At 40.6% G+C, this 16,177-nt stretch overlaps 1 protein-coding gene across 4 annotated transcripts in view; it reads left to right on the top strand.

Moving 5' to 3' along the window:
• Nucleotides 1-16,177, top strand: part of TSPAN4 (tetraspanin 4) — a 393,745-nt gene that overhangs the window by 156,294 nt on the left and 221,274 nt on the right. For all 4 annotated transcript variants that reach the window (XM_052692762.1, XM_052692767.1, XM_052692761.1 and 1 more), the window contains one exon: nucleotides 6,182-6,232. The gene's annotated coding sequence lies outside the window, so the exon portion shown is untranslated. The remainder of the gene's footprint in view (nucleotides 1-6,181; nucleotides 6,233-16,177) is intronic.

Below are 16,177 nucleotides of genomic sequence, written 5' to 3'. Positions count from 1 at the left end.
TGCATAAATCCAGACTTATGTAAATATGTTTGCATGCTCAGTTTAGTTTTTATCAGGTGGGTGTTTTATGTAAGTCTCCCAGTCCTAGGGAAAAAAAAAGTCTAAATTATGTCAAAGGTTGAGGACTACCAATAGTTGACTGTCCTTTGTAGATGTGTGTATCCTGCCTCTTGTGTTTTAACTGCGATTTCTGAGAAATAGGAAAGAAGATAATGGGCAGGAAAGGTTTGAGGAAAAAAATAAAGGTATCTGCTTTAGCCATGATGAGTTTGTGGTAGTTGCAGAACTCACATGTGAGTGGCTTCAGCTAATTAGCACGTTTCTCATCCATTTTGTTTTCTCAAAGTGAATGCAGTAATAGACTGCCCTGAAGTGGTCAAAGGTGAAATAAATTGCAAGTGCTTGCTGCCTGTATGCACTGCTTTGAACGTGCAGCAGCTGTGTTCTCCTCTGGCTGAGCATATGCAGCACCTGTTGGCATTAATGGGACTTGTGCCTGTACTTGGAGTGCAATGTGTCCTATAATCTCTGGGTAGTAATAGACACGCTTATCTTGCGTTTCCATATGTCTGTGTGGAACAAAAGCCATTCTACAAACAAACCTACTTCATTTCTCCATGGATGTCTTCTCTTGTTTCTCTCTTTGTGAGATGTAATTTGCAATGAGACAACCCAAGTCCGACAAAGGAGATCTGTTACTTTTGTTGGCTTAAAGGGTGACAAGCAGAGACTTCTTGATATGCTGTTGTTGTATGGGGCTTGTCATCTCAAGCTGCAGTCTGTGAGGTAAAAGTCACATTTCCATACAGAAAATATTGTGTGCTTTCCGTAGAGTGCAATCTCTGCTGGTGGATTAGACTGTGGCTCCTGATTTGTGAAAATATCACTCTATCCAAGTGTCTTCAGACAGCTCTGAAGAGTTGTGATAAGTACTGGTGTCAACAAAGGAACCAGCTTGAACACCTGAGGGCTCTATGCTTGTGTTTGCTGCTCCACTGCTTGGATGGGGTGACTGTCAATGGAGCACCATGAAACTTGAGCATGGAAATGATGGAGATTCACAAGCACAGCGGAAAATATTCCCCTCCTGAGAGAAAGGAGTAGTTTTGATCTGTAAGAGACCTAGTCTATAACATCAACTCATGGACCTTCATGTGGCTAAATTAAGGTGCTAAGATGCAGCACAGCAAAGATAATGAAGGGGCAGGGTTTGGGGATCATGGCGCTGTACCCTTAGATAAAGGAAGAAGAGACAGTTAAATTTACGATAATGCAATTAAATTCCTTTATGGGGGTCCTGCCAGCATCCTAAGCTTTTATGATCCACTATATTCAGGAGTCAGCTTATAGCAAGTCCTGCTACATGCATTTAAAACCATAATCCCTTTACCTGTCTTATACTGTGATAATCAGACTCTCCTTTTGTAAAACAGTGCAAGGTGTGAGCATCTGTAAATGTCTTGTGTTCAGAAAACATAGAGGTCCCTGTGACAAAAAGTTTATACTGCATGTGTGAGGCCACAGAAGTAGCCAACGTCTAAAAGCTCTTGGAGGGAATTGTTCAGGAGGAAGTCTCTTTTCCTTCTGTGGGTAATTCAACCACTAAGTGATTAAGTTCTTGGTGTGAATGGGATTCCTCGCGTTCCTTTGGTATTTTGACATCTTTCAATCTAAAAGGTTTCCCTTTGGGATCAAGCTGTGCCTCACACTGACCACTGATTTTCAGAATGGTTTTGGGAAGGGGGAGGAAATGTCTCTTCTTAGATGTTGCTATGGGTAAGAGCCATTATGGATGCCATAAGAAAAGGTAAATAGGCAAAATGTGGCAGTGGCTATCCACTTCTCACCACACTTTCTGTGTGGTGGTTGTTTTTTTCTTTTTTTGCTGTTTTGTGGTTGTAATGTAAATTCTCATACTACAGAAATGTGTTCCTCCTCCATCTTTAATTCCTGTAGAATGTACCTTGGAAGAAAGTTTTACAACTTCCTCCTACGGAAGATCTAATACAGATTTGGTGAGGATATGATCATGAATACTGATAGCACTAAAGCTTGCAGCTATCCAACACGCTTTGTAAAGCACAACATAACGTAAATAGAGTAATATTGAGTCTACAGACTAGTTTCAAAGCAGCGGAGAGTACCAGTTAAATGATTCACCCAAAATTAGAGGAGTGGCTGTGTAAGAGGCAAGATTTGAATCGTAATCATCCAAATCTCAGCCTGATGCTTTAGTCACTATAGTAGAGTGTAGCTCTGGGGAAGAGAAGCCTGCAGTCAGAGTGGAGTGGCATCGGTCACAGTTGCTGCTTTGGGGAAGTGAGTGGCTGGAAAAAGGAGTGCTAGCCAAACGTTTCTCATTGTTGTGTTTGTGTGAGAAGAGCTATGCATGCTCTAATTTGGTAAAAATTAAGGTTCATTTCTTAATTAGAAATTGCTGTAAACTAAAAACTTTGCTACACTCCCCCCATGTCTCCTGACAGCTTGGGTTTTGTGGCACAGCTAAATGGGATGACTTTAAATGTCAAAATATGCTTTTCATTACTGTGCGTATATATATATATATATATATATATATATATATATATATATATATATCAACACATTATCACATAAAATAAAACACTGTTGAGTGACAGATTACATTTCTTCAATTTCTGTCACTTTTCAGATGAATTTATGGCTGTCAAGAGAAATTTGCACTTCTAGAAATGTTGGGAACCTGAATCATCTTGACTGAAAGGAAGGTCAGAGTTTGCTCTGCATACCTCTTGCTGGAAGTGGCTGAGCTGATTTGAATACATTTGGTTTTGAATGCTTTCTCTTGCTCTGTTAATTATATACCAAACTTTATGTCATACAAATGTCTGACTGTCTTCCTCAGCTTTATCAGTGACTTCAATTGTGGAATTTAAGGAGTGGAGAGTTTTTTAAGAATGCTGGTTTTAGTCCAGTTCTGGGCTCCTAATTTCAAGAAAGACAGGGAACTTCTGGAGACAGTCCAGCAAGTAGCTGTAAAGATGATTAGGGCCTGCCTGGAGCATCTTCTGTATGAAGAAATACTGAGAGGCTTCGGACTGTTGAGGCTGGAGAAGACAAGACTCTGGGGGAGGGGAGGATCTTATCAATGCTCCTAAATATCTGATGGGCAGGAGTCAAGTAGATGAGGCCAGGTTCTTTTTAGCAGTGCCCTGTGACAGGACAAAGAGCAATGGGTAGAAGCTGGAACACAGGAAGTTCTATCTGAACACGAGAGAGAAATTCTTTACTGTGAAGGTGACAGAGCACTGGAGCAGGCTGCCCAGAGAGGTTGTGCAGTCTCCTTCTCTGGAGATATTCAAGAAGAATGTGGATGCTTTCTCGTGCAACCTACTGTAGGGAACGTATTTTAGCAAGGGGGTGATCTTCACAGGTCTCTTCCAATTCCTACAATTCTGTGATTAGTGTTTTTCCTGCTGATTGGCCCCTTCTCCATATGAGTTACAGAGCAAGAAGCCTGTTTACCCTGACAAGCGAAGGAAGGCTTGATTTACTTATTCAGAGGTGGAGATGAGAGCAACAGTATGGAGCTGGGAATCTGTTAGCTAACTGTGCTTAACTTGGTGAAGTTCAGCAGAACCTGAAAGCACAATGACTTCTCCAGGATGCCACTACCATGCATTCTTTGGCATCTTCCAGACTGCAAGTGCCAAACAGGACAGAGTCTGGATAGCAGTCAGACAGGAAGAGATCTGTATTACATACCAGAATCTATGAATGTTAGATTTGTATAATTTGTGGTAGGTAAAACAGGATGCTTGTATTTAGTCTCTACTTGTTCAGTGCAAAGAAAGTTGCTGTTTTTTAGCTGTGAAATTTGTTCTATTAATTTGTATGTAAAATCTTTTTGCTGATGGTGATTTTTAAACAAATGTTATATTTAAGAAGTTAAGAATAAAAAGAATATTCTCTGCTTACGTCAAACCTTTATAGTGCCAGTATAATTACTAGAAAATGTAGTTCATATGGGCAAAAAAGCATTTTCAGGTATAAAAGCTTGCAACCGTTATGATAGTATGTCTTTCTTGTTTATGAATGAGAATAAACAAGAATAAACAAATTGCATTGTATAAACAATTATATAAACAATTTGAAAAATCAGTGTCTCTTCAAAATGCAACATGCTTACATTCACTCTCACCAAAATTGACAGGTGGATTCCACTTCAGTCTTTACTGAGTATGTTCATGCATGTGCTTGCGTTAGTTCCATCGTTGTGTTTATCCTCTTAAAATAAGAATGCTTAAATGTAAAAGAGTATTTAAAGGTTGATGGGGCAGAAGGCTGAGTACAGACAGCAATAGGGTAGTTTGTCATAGATGAGGTAGATGATTTGATTTGACAGCACTTGCTCTGGGTACACTGAGCCAACTTCTGAGGGGAAATGGATATTATTTATATACAAGCAGGGATGCACAACATCAGGTCTCTTAGTGATATTGGCATGCAAAATAGCTATAGTGAGTAATTAAAAAAAAAAAAAAAGGTTTTTGCTAGATGTGGTCAGTCAACTGTATGTTTGACCTGTCTACTTTGAATGAAGCAGATATAAAGCAGAGGAATGTATAGTCTGCTAATTAGAACAGATTGAAAATAACAGCAAAAGCTCTTCATTCTACTTTACTATGCATTGGACAGCAGTATGACAGCCATGTCTGACTGACTGAGAGGTTATGCTTCCCAAGGTTAAAATATCCTTTACCAAAGGCAGACAAGCAGGGAAGGTTTGTGTTGCTGATGCTGCCAACTGTGGTGCTTCTAACCTCTCTTGCTTCTCATGCCTGGCCACTCAGACACCAGTCTACCCCTGAGCAGCCTCTGGCCTGCTTTTATGACCAGGTATTCAGGTCCAGTGATGGCTGTGGGTATGGTGGAGCTGAGGGTGGAGGTTGGTAAGGTGGGATGGGCAGTGTGCTCAAAGGCTTGCTTTGGTAGGACGACTGAAAGCAGCTGCTGCAGAAGTGCAGCCTGACCCTGGCAGGTGGTGCTGAGGCTGGAGGCCTCTGAAGGGGCCAGGAGCCTGGGAGCAGGCGGCCCCCAAATGCTAAATGTCCAAATTGAGGCATGGCCCTGAGCTGGGCATGTGGGCGGTACTTTGAGCTTTGCAATACACAGGGGAGTTCAAGCTTCCGAGCTGCTGGGGCAGAGATGGGTCTCCAACACCTCAGGGAGAATGGTATATAGCTTTATCCTATCAGAGCTTGCTGTTGGCCCTCCTGTGTGGGCCCTGACCTGTACTGGGCTGCTCCGATTTTCTGACCTCCAGTGCAACCTTCTGTCCCAAGCCCATGAGAAACACAGATCTTCCTTTGTGGCCCTTTGCCTCCAGTCTGTTCCCACAGCTCTCCGCAGTGTTCCCTTTGCCCTCCTGCAGGGAATCCTGCTCCCAGCACAGCCAACCTACCTCTTGCATTTAGTTTTAGTTTCCAGTCACTGTGTTTTCTTAAAAAGGAGGAAGCTTTCCTAAATGTATGCCTCCAACACGTGTAAGCGTGGCAGTGCGGTCTGAAAACCTTTGAGTGGGAAAAGCAGCACTTCAATGCAGTTTCCCTTCACCGAGGTATTCCTTAGCATGGGTGGGCTTTTATTTTAAGTAGTTATTTATTATATGGCAAAAACGTGCTTTTTTCTTTTTTCTTTTTTTTAAAGCAAACTGTGTCATCTTTTCTTACTTATCTTCTTGAGTTGAGATTTCCATGGTTCAGTGCATGAAGGGTGAAAGACTTTTGCCAAAGAGACTTTAAAGTCAGAGATGTGGCCTATTTAAATAAACCTCTAAAATAAAAGCAATTTGTAGAAAGCAATGTCTTTTGGGTGTCTTACACCCTCTGCCACAGGCATTTAAGTATTAAGTCCCCACCCCCTCGTGAGATTTGTGTTTTGTGTGTGGCTGTAGGACACAGCAGAAGATGTACAGAACTGGAAATGCAGTATTCAGTATACAAATTCAGACTAGGGTTTGGTTCCAAACTGTCATATTTTTTCCAAGTATTTTTCACATCAGTGCTGTCATCCAGGTGGACAAATCTTAGACAGATATGCACATGTGTCTGACATTCTTTTATTTAGCTTTTTTTTTTTTTTTTTTTTTTTTATGGTGTTTTTAAGTTGCTTACTTTTCCATCTTTTTCTCTTTTTACAGAGGCTTCAATAGAATCTATTGGAAGGCAGCAGGCAGGCAGCAGAAGCAGAGGTGAGTATCCTCCATTCCCCTCGGTAATATATTCTTTTCTACTTGTGTCTTGGTTTGGACATTTTGTTTTCCTCATTATTGCGTGTTTGAGATAACACAGTTATCAGAACTATCTCTGTTGTGGTGTGCCAGGGTGATGGAAGGGTATCTCCTTGAAAACATTTGCAAAGGAAGTCCAGCATCTGAAAATAGATGCTTTCCATTTAGTAGCAGCTGCGAGTTACACTAAATCTTCAATTTTACCAAAGTATGTCTGCCTTAACTAGGAATCTGTAAATACTTCAAATTAATTTATAGGGAAGGCTTGAGCATTCATGAACTGTGTTTTCAGAAGGGAGGGAAAACAAACAAACATGGATCAGACATAGTGAGATAGCCATTGTCATCTGGCTGAGAATGTCTCTGTACAATGAAGTTTGTGTATCCTGGCTTAATACTGTGTTGTGAAGGATTTTTGCGTCATCACTTAAAATTAATGGTATTAATATGATTTGTGGTACTTCAATGTGTATATGTGAGACAGGGTAAATATTCACATACGTCGCCTATAGGTATATTATTACAAAGTTTCTACTGTGAGGCACTGAAAGTTTTCGGAAGGGAAACTAGCTAATAAATAGGAGCAAACCAAAACCAGGATGAGTTGTCTCATGCCTTAACCATAAGTGTCAGCAGTGGCTTTTAACCAGGTGGAAATCTATAAATGCTGTTCCAGACAGCTTTACTCTCATCTTTTTAAGGTATTCAGTTATGAATTTTATTTATTACTGAGTACCCTTCTGTGTGCTGTATAGATCTAAGGCCTCGCTGGGAGGACCACAGGGAAGTTACTGGAGACACCAACCTTGACACTTAATTTTTTTAATTGTGACTCAATTAACGAAGCCCAGACTCTGCTTTGAGAGATGCTATTCAGATGGCAGTATGGGTAGGAAATTACAGGTAGAAAGCAATGGGGCACCAGTGTAACCTCAAATCTGCTTTGAAAAGAAACTCAGTCAAACCCACCCAGTTTATGTTAGCAAAGTTGCTTGGATTGTGAGTGGGCTTTGTTGGGATTTTTTTGTTTATTTATTAGAACCTTTATATATGGGTAGCAGCCTTAACACATTGCGTTTCTACTGCCATAAATGCTTTTGCTAAGAGTGGTCTTTATTATTATTACTATTTTTAGTCCTATGAACTGGTATAAATCATACTAAGATAATGTGATTGCTATAGGCTGCTTTGGTAATACGAATATTATCTGCTTGAGTCGTGCCAAGGTGGTTGTGCTTACATAGTGATACCAGCAAGCCATTTCTGAAGTTGAGCATTGTGCTCAACTTCATACACTTGAATAGTTTGAATGATTTCAGAAATTACTCATAAGACAAAATCTTGGCTTCCACATTCCTCAGACTTCAGTGGAGGTAGAAGCCACACAAAGGTTAGAAAATATTTTCAAACTATGAACTAGAGCTGGTAGAATCCCTGGGGCTATGACAGAAAAAAAATTGATCTTCTGATGATGAAGAAGAGTTGAGAGAGAGTTGTGGTTACACTGTGGATAATGTAGCAATCATATATAACTTGTTATTGATGGGAAAGAGAGAATAGAATGAACAGGGGCTAACACAGAGAGAAATAATGTTACTGAAGAGATAGTGTAGGGAAATGGCCTTTAAAGTGGCATTTTGGATAAATAGCTGGAAAACAAGATTGCATTTGTCAAGAGAGTTTTATCTCTGCAGATACAGTGGTACGACTGGCCCATTAGCAATGCTGTGTGGAAAGTGTCTGCCAAGCTGAGGTACAACTTAGGTACAAGATGGAAGGGTAAAGAGTAAGCTCCAAGATGAAAACGACATTCTGGGTAGGGGCTGATACAGCAGGAGGATGGTGTTATTATTTATGAAAAGCTAGGAAAGAAGCTAATGGGCAGGAGAGACTTGAGAAGATATCTGCTTTAGTCATAATGAGTTTGTTGGCAATTGCAGAACGCATGCATTAAAGTATAAGAGAAGCTGAGATTCCAATTCGAACAGGAGGTGTGATATTTTGTGTCATGAGAAGAGCTGAAAATTATTTGCAGCTTAGAAGAAACGTGAAGAGAAAGAGAAGGAACAAAAAGGAGAGCCCAGCAGGACTACAGAAGAAAGTTGAAAGGCACAGAGCATGAGGAGAGTTCAGCAGAGGGCACGCAGAAGGATCATTTGGAGAACTGGAAGGATTCAGGAAAGGATATCTTAGAAGGCATGAAGAGAAAGAGCTCAGGAGCATGGCCAGAGCTACTGAAGGGCCTAACTAAGGAATCATAACGTGATAAGTGAATGATCCCTTGACTTGCAAAATTAATGTCTCAAAGTAAACTAGATTTTCACGAGCTACTGATTTAGTTCTGTGGTCTACAGTCTGTCTCTGGGGAGAATGTGTCCTTGTGAGTTTAACATTTTTTGTGACCTATCTGGGGCAATGTAGTTAAGGTGTTAATGTACAGCACAGCAAAGATAATGAAGGAGCAGGGTTTTGGGATCATGGTGCTGTACCCTTAGATAAAGAGTGGAAGAAGAGGCAGTTGAATTTACCATAATGCTGTTGAATTTCCTTATGGGGATCCTGCCAGCATCCTAAGTTCTGTGACCCGCTTCATTCAGGAATCAGCTTTAGCAAGTCCTGCTGCATGCATTTAAAACCATAATCCCTTTGCTTGTCTTATACTGTGATAATCAGACTCTCCTTTTGTAAAGCAGTGTAAAGTGTGAGCATCTCTAAATGTCTTATGTTCAGAAAATGTGTAAGTCCCTGTGACAAAAAGTTTATACTTCATGGATGAGAAGTAGCCAGTCTGAAAGCTCTTGGAGGGAATTGTTCAGGAGGAAGTCTCTTTTCCTTCTGTGGGTAATTCAACCACTAAGTGACTACGCTGTTGGTGTGAATGGGATTTCTTGCCTTTCTTCTATGCCTTGACATATCTTGGTATGGAAGGTTTCCTTTTTGAATCAAGCTGTGCCTCACACTGATCACTGATTTTCAGGATGAAAGAGGGGGGGAGGTAAGAAAGCATATCTCTTGTAGATGTTGCTATGGGTAAGAGCCATTATAATTGCCATAAGAAAAGGTAAATAGGCAAAATATGGCAGTGGTCATCGAGTTTGCATTTTCTTAGTTTTATTTTGTTCTGCTTATGGCAGTTTTCTCTTTATTGCACAGTTGTAATGTGAAATATCTCTTTAAGTAACAGCTCCATATTAGTTGGCCCACAGTTAGACATCAAGGTGTTATAAAAGACATTAGGAAGGGACATGAGGAAAGAGCAAAAGAAGGGAGCAGATATTTTTCTGTCTCTTCCACCGCTGAGAAAGGATAGAAGAAAGGAATGGAAGGATAGAACTGCAGTTGCGTTCCCATCCTTTTACTCTGTTTACAGAATGTAACCTTAGGGACTGTTGGCACTACCCCCACTAGCTAAGCTACTTTAGGAGAGGATAACTGCTGCCAGCTTTGACTGCAGCTAGCAGTTTCCCTCTGTTTCCCTCTTCCCTTGCATAGGGGTAGAAGCGATCCACAGTTTGTAATGTTCTGCAGATGCTGCTTGTTGGGCAAGTGGTAACTACCCTTGCCAGTCATGATCTTCTTGCAACTCGAGTCAGGGTATTATCAGTGTGCTTTTCAAATGTTCATGTTACCATCCTCTCATCAGTTGCATGTCATGCTTGTGATTTAAGAATTGTAGTTGTAACGTATATTCTCGTACTACAGAAATGAGTTCCTCCTTCATCTTGGCAGAAAGGTCCACAGCTTCCTCCTACAGGAAGATTTAATATAGATTTGGTGAGGATATGAACATGAGCAGTGATAATGCTAAAGCTTGCTGCCATCCATTTCTGATGATCACCTTTGCAGGTGACAGGAATGAGCATCAGTAGAAGACTACAAAAGCACAGGCAGCTTCAAAAACGTTGATTACTCTTTGTGCTCAGTGAAATTAGATTCCACAGAACTATATGCTGGGCAAGATTATTTCTGGTATCCCAGCTATCCAACCCTATTTGTACAGTACGACAGAAAGTAGATAGGGTAATATGGAATCGACAGAGTAGTTTGGAAACAGAGAAGAGTACCAGTTAAATGATTCACCCAAAATTAGAGGAGTGGCTGTGTAAGAGGCAAGATTTGAATCGTAATCATCCAAATCTCAGCCTGATGCTTTAGTCACTATAGTAGAGTGTAGCTCTGGGGAAGAGAAGCCTGCAGTCAGAGTGGAGTGGCATCAGTCACAGTTGCTGCTTTGGGGAAGTGAGTGGCTGGAAAAAAGAGTGCTAGCCAAACGTTTCTCATTGTTGTGTTTGTGTGAGAAGAGCTATGCATGCTCTAATTTGGTAAAAATTAAATTTCTTTAATTAGAAATTAGTCAGGGATTGGAGAATTTTCTCTCTCTCGGCTTTCCTGGATTCCTTTACCTGCTTGGATAATCTGTAGCCTTGGGAGAAAATGTGTGTTGCAAAGGCCACGTGTAGAATTGCATTTTTCCAGATGCAGATGGATGCCCTCTATACATTCACAACAGCAGACAGGCAAACTAGGTCTCAACTCTATTCTCCAGCTTAAAATGAAGGAGTCACTGGTTCTGATTAAAATGCAGCCAGAGTTTCTAGTACTCTGGTATAGCAGTGCTGGCCTTGACAAAAATAGCTGTTAAATGGGGAGTAAAAAGCTTTCCATTTTTGCCAAAGTTGTAATGAACATGGTGAAGCTGTCATAAATATGATGTTCTTAGCTAAAATGATTATGGCTTAACAATTTTCCAATGCATTGCATTGGGTTATTTCCAGCACATTGAGATCTTAGTGCTGTAAAGGTTTAATAGAAAATCTTGACAGTGCGTCGTTATCTGTGTTGGAGGGAAAGGTAGGCAGTGTTTATAAATCCTCCTGCATTCTTTATCCACCTTCTTGATGTTGCTTGTCTGCTCATTCGTTGTCATTTTTACACATATCTAACTCTCAAAAAACGCTTCATCCAGTGTTTGGCTGTTAATTTCCAAGTTCAGTTGCTCAGCGTGATGCAAACTAATGATACCCATAGCTTTCAAATACAGATGCTGAATCCTTAGCAGGGATATGCCTGTGGCATTCTGCAGAACAGGCTGGTGCTGTGCCAGTCCATGGTGCTTGAGCAGCACAGTGATGCATCGTTGATGCAAATTAGTGCTTTCAGGAAAAAACAGTGTTTACAAGGAGTTGAACGTGCGTGAGTTAATGCTGAACTGTGAAGCAGGACTAGAAGCTACATTTGATGGATCTTTGTGAGGCACCAGGGAATTCAGGGAAAGTTTAAATACCAGCCTCTGTAAGGATGGTAGAACAGTAGTATTTGAGAGAATGCATGGAAGTATTTTATTCAAAATGACAAAATGACTGGTGCTTTTCATTTATGATAAGTGTGTTCACCTCCACATAGCTCTGATTTTTTACATTCCTTTGAAAATTTGCTTTTTCTCTTTTCTTCAGAGAAGATATGACTGCACAAACAGAAGAAAATGGTCATATATTTGTTATTGCCTTTCAGGTGCTGGCTTTTTTCCAAGTGTATAAATAAGCGAGGTGCATAATGCCTTTAGAATCTTTATCTTAGTGATAGTGCTTATTACTAACACCTTAGTGATTGTGTTTTGCTAGATTTGGTGATCTAAAGAAGTACATGAGGAAAGATTTTGTGGGAGAAGTATTGTGTTTTAGTTGATCAGTTGATTGTTCCTAGAGGAAGCAGACAACCTTCAGGAAAATCATGATGATGGAGCACAACTGTGGTAGTCAGAGTTTGTATCCAAAGAACTTTGATGCAGGTGGCCAACACTTGGAAGAAAGGGGTATATACATATGTGTATGTCAGAAGAAATTGCATTTAATCCTCTCTTTTTTTGCTGAGTGCTGTAATGCATGTCTATGGCATGCTGTTATGCCTTTTAGACTTGTGGTGTGTGCAGCAGTTCACAGTGCGTGCTTTGTTCTATGCCTACATCCCACTGGCCGCCCTTTCCCAGGGATCTGGTACCAGAAAGTAGCAGCAGCTCATTTGATCACCTGAACTGGCTGCTGCTAAGTATGTTTTGAATCCCACCTCCAGGTGATCATACCTGCAACATCCAGCTCAATGCTGAATGTGTCACTCAGATTTCTTTCTCAGTAGCAACCGTTCCACTAAACTGTTCCACGTACTGCTGAGAAACTGCTGGCATCCAGCCCCTTGCTGAGACTCCTGTTCAGGATTTGATCTGTCAGATAGAAGATGCCCCACTATGATTAGCCAAAGCTCAGTTGCCACCCTCTGATCACAGCTTTGTTTATTGATTACCATGTCTAAGCTGTATAAATCACATTCAGCTTTCCCAGATAAGAGCACCCTACACCAGTTACTTTTCTTGTACCATTCAGTTAGAGCTGAGGAGGTTAGCTGCCCTGCTTTAGGAACATAGCTGGGAAGCTACAAGAAGTGCCAGCTAACATAGTTATGGTTGTCTTCTGTCTTTTAGCCTATTCTGATAAATCCTGAGCTAATTGCATGCTACTATGCTTAGCTGTGCACAGTGGATGTGGTGAAGACTCTCAGATGTATGCGAGCCCTGGGTAAATGCAAAATATTCAACTGGATTTACCTGGAGAACAGCTGATGTATGGGAAAGCTGTGCTTTGTGGCTGATTCTCACAAATACCAAAATGTATCTATCTATCTATCTATATATATATTTTCTTCGCTGGAAAATGTTTAAGCATAGCTGAATAGGCACCGCTACCTGCAAAAAGCTTTAGGATAAGGAAGGCCTCTGCTGCAAGCCATATAAGCGAAGTAGCTATTTTTCTCTGATTTGTTCCACATCTACTTGGAAAAAGAGTCTGTTTGTTGTTGAATTCTACAAGTGTGAGTCCATTTAAAAAAAAAAAAAAGTAAAAATGATGTGCATTTATGTTACTGTCCTACGGTGATTGTTTGATCCTTCATTTCTTCCCAGTTTGTATTCTAAAGAACTGGACAAGGAGCAGTCACATGAACGTAGTAATGCAGGTGATACATATGTGTATTTTTTCTTCACAAGGTACTCTGACAGTCATAGTGTGTGTATATTTACAGAGATTGCTGAAATTCTAGCTATTGATGTAGGAGAGTGAAATAAAATAAGGAGGTAAGTGAAGAAACGAGGAGGGAAAAATAGGCTGTGATCCAAGAAAGAATTTAGGGAAGGTGCCTGCAGGAATTTCTGGAAGAAACTCCTGATTTTATGCATTTTGCAGTGTCTAACAAGAGAGATTTTTCTATAAAAGAAGCCAAAAATCACAGGTAGCCACATGAGGAGTGCGCTTCAGCTCTGAATTTCACTGTCCCCATATTCTTTCCAACAGTGAGCAAATGTTTTAAGAGATGGGAAAAGAAACAAGACATACAGCATTAATTCTTGTCTTGCACTTCCAAGCATGAGCGATAGTGTTGCAGCAGTGCCAAGTCTCAAGCAGAAACTGCCACTGTTACCAGTTTTCCTCCTCTTTGCAACAGTACTTAAGTGCAAGTGGTGCAGCCTGAGCTTTCCCTTGTTGTCAGAGTGGTTTTGTATCATTGCAAGTCAAGTCAGTTCTCGACCTCTGTCACCTCTCACCCCAGTGAAGCAGGTAAGACTCCTCAAGGTGTTGGGTGTGACATTGCAGTGACATGAACTGCACGTAAAGCCTGCAGTTAGCAACTTGCCTGTGTCGTGATTGGAAACATGGCTATTGGTAGCTGTACAGCTGTTTCTCTCTCTCATGGATGTGCATTTTGGATGGCCAGTGATGACAGCTATTTATGACTGCTAGCACTTGAGGCTGCTGAAGAAGAAATAAGCGTGTGTTTGTGAGCGTCTTTTCATGCTTGGTCACTCTGCATGCAAGTACAAAAGGATTACCAGAAAGTTAGCTGGGGATTGAAGCTGGAAATTCTCCTTTTTAGGAATCTCCTTAAGGGTGAGACGTGACATCTCTGTATAGTTTCCCTTAGTGGTGCAAGAAAGTGGCAGCAATTACATCAGCACTCAGGTTATTCCCCTCGCTTTCTGTTTAAGCAGGATTGACAGCCCTGGCTGTACTTCATGAAGAGCAAAAGAAAGAACTCTGACTTTCTGCTTTGTAACTGCTAGTTTTGATGATTTGATGTTCTCCCTGAATGCTGACACTAAAACTGATGAAGTTTTCAGGTTCCTTTTTCTGTTGGTCTTTGGGAACATGGACAGTTTATCCTCAATGATCATTAGTTCCATTATAGATTTTTTTCCTCTATGCACATAGGCTCTTCAACAAAAAGTGTTTTGGGATTATGCCTGAAAATATCTGCAAAGATACCTTACATAGTTCTAACTCTCAAGTGAGGGAAGTAGTTTGCTTTTTTTCTAAATGGGGGGAAAAAAAGTAGGTTGGTACAAGTTGAAATTCTGTTATTTTTCCATTTCATTCTTTTCCTTCCTCCTTATATATTAAAGCCTCTCTGGTAATTGGCCTGGTGACTACTGTGCTATGCTTTGTAATTTAGTCTTTTGATACCTAAAAGTCTTGGGTTCATGCTAGGCTTTGGTGGTTGTTTTTTTTTGTTTTGTTTTGTTTTTCTTCCCTTTTTGATACTGATCCCAGACCACTTTCATAAGGGATAAAATCAAGGACAGAGGGGAAAAGATCAGCTTTTGTAAGAAAAGGTGTAAATAACTTTGAAATTCTTGATTTAGAAACAAATCAGTAAATTCTGAGGCCCTCACAGATGGCCTCTTATTGCCAATCGCAGTTTGACCCATCCTTCAGCATCTCTGAACAAATCACTGAGTCCACCTGTGGGAGAATTGTGAATAATTTCCTTTCTAGTGTTGGCAATCTCTGAGAGGGCATGGTTAAAAATCCGGGGAGATGATCTTGGCTCTTCATTTTCTGGTTTTCACAAAGTTTGAAGCTTGCTAAATGACGTATTGAAAGCGGAAATAAACAGGCAGCCTTAGGTTTGAATTAAAGGAAAAAAACCACCCGTGCTGAATTCTGTCGCTTGTATGCAGTGAGAAATGTAAATATTCTGTTGGTAAGGAAAGGGCTTTGTAATCAGTGTCTTATGCTTTCTCTTACTTGCGCCTCAAATCATTGAATCCCCAGTCCATCCCTGAACAAGTGTTTAGCTTGTAGGCAACGTGTACATCCTAAACCTCAAGTGGAAAGTGATAGAAATGTGAAGGTACTTTTGTTAACTGGACATATTCTCTCTCTACTTCTTTTCGCTGATGGGATTTCTAGAGTCTCACTGAAAATGTAACAAAGTTTGGGAGAGTCATCTCATTGCAGAAGTAGCAGAAGGCCAGATGCAGATGGATGCCCTCTATATATTCACAGCAGCAGACAGACAAACTAATACATCTTCTCTAACCTACTGTAGGTTACTTTGTAGCTGTTATTTGAAGGAGTTATCTAGGGATTTTCTGCACTAAAATACTCTAGGAGACAGGAGGTTATGGTTTTTTATGCTGAATGGCCTCTTTCTGAAGCTGCCAGTCTCACCTTTTGCACGCTATTTCTTCTGCCACCATGAAAGCTGAATGTGAGTGGGACTCCTTTTTCATGTAAGATGTGTTAATGTGGAGTGGAGTTGCTAATTCTTACTGAAGCCTCCAGATACTTCCACAAGTTAAGGACTGCCGATAATTGATTGTTCTTTGTAGGTGTGTGTCTTGCATCTTCTGTTTTCTGCGTAACATCTGCCATTATTTTTCTTTGTTAGCAGCGGGACATGAAAAGGCTAAATCAGTGAATCTGCTGGGTTTTTTTTTGTTGTTGTTGTTGCTCTTTTTTTTTGGCAATTGGACCCATGAAGTATGTCCACTTGTTTCTAGACTGTTCTCTGCCAAAGTGCTTGAGGATTGTGTTGATTACTGTTGACTTTGCAAAAATCTGGTTAGTTCTTTTATGG

This window comes from Tympanuchus pallidicinctus, unplaced genomic scaffold, assembly GCF_026119805.1.
Source record: "Tympanuchus pallidicinctus isolate F22 unplaced genomic scaffold, pur_lepc_1.0 scaffold3, whole genome shotgun sequence".
NCBI classification, from domain to species: domain Eukaryota; kingdom Metazoa; phylum Chordata; class Aves; order Galliformes; family Phasianidae; genus Tympanuchus; species Tympanuchus pallidicinctus.
The sequence above is the reverse complement of the archived record's forward strand: the minus strand, read 5'-3'. Positions and strand labels throughout refer to the sequence as shown.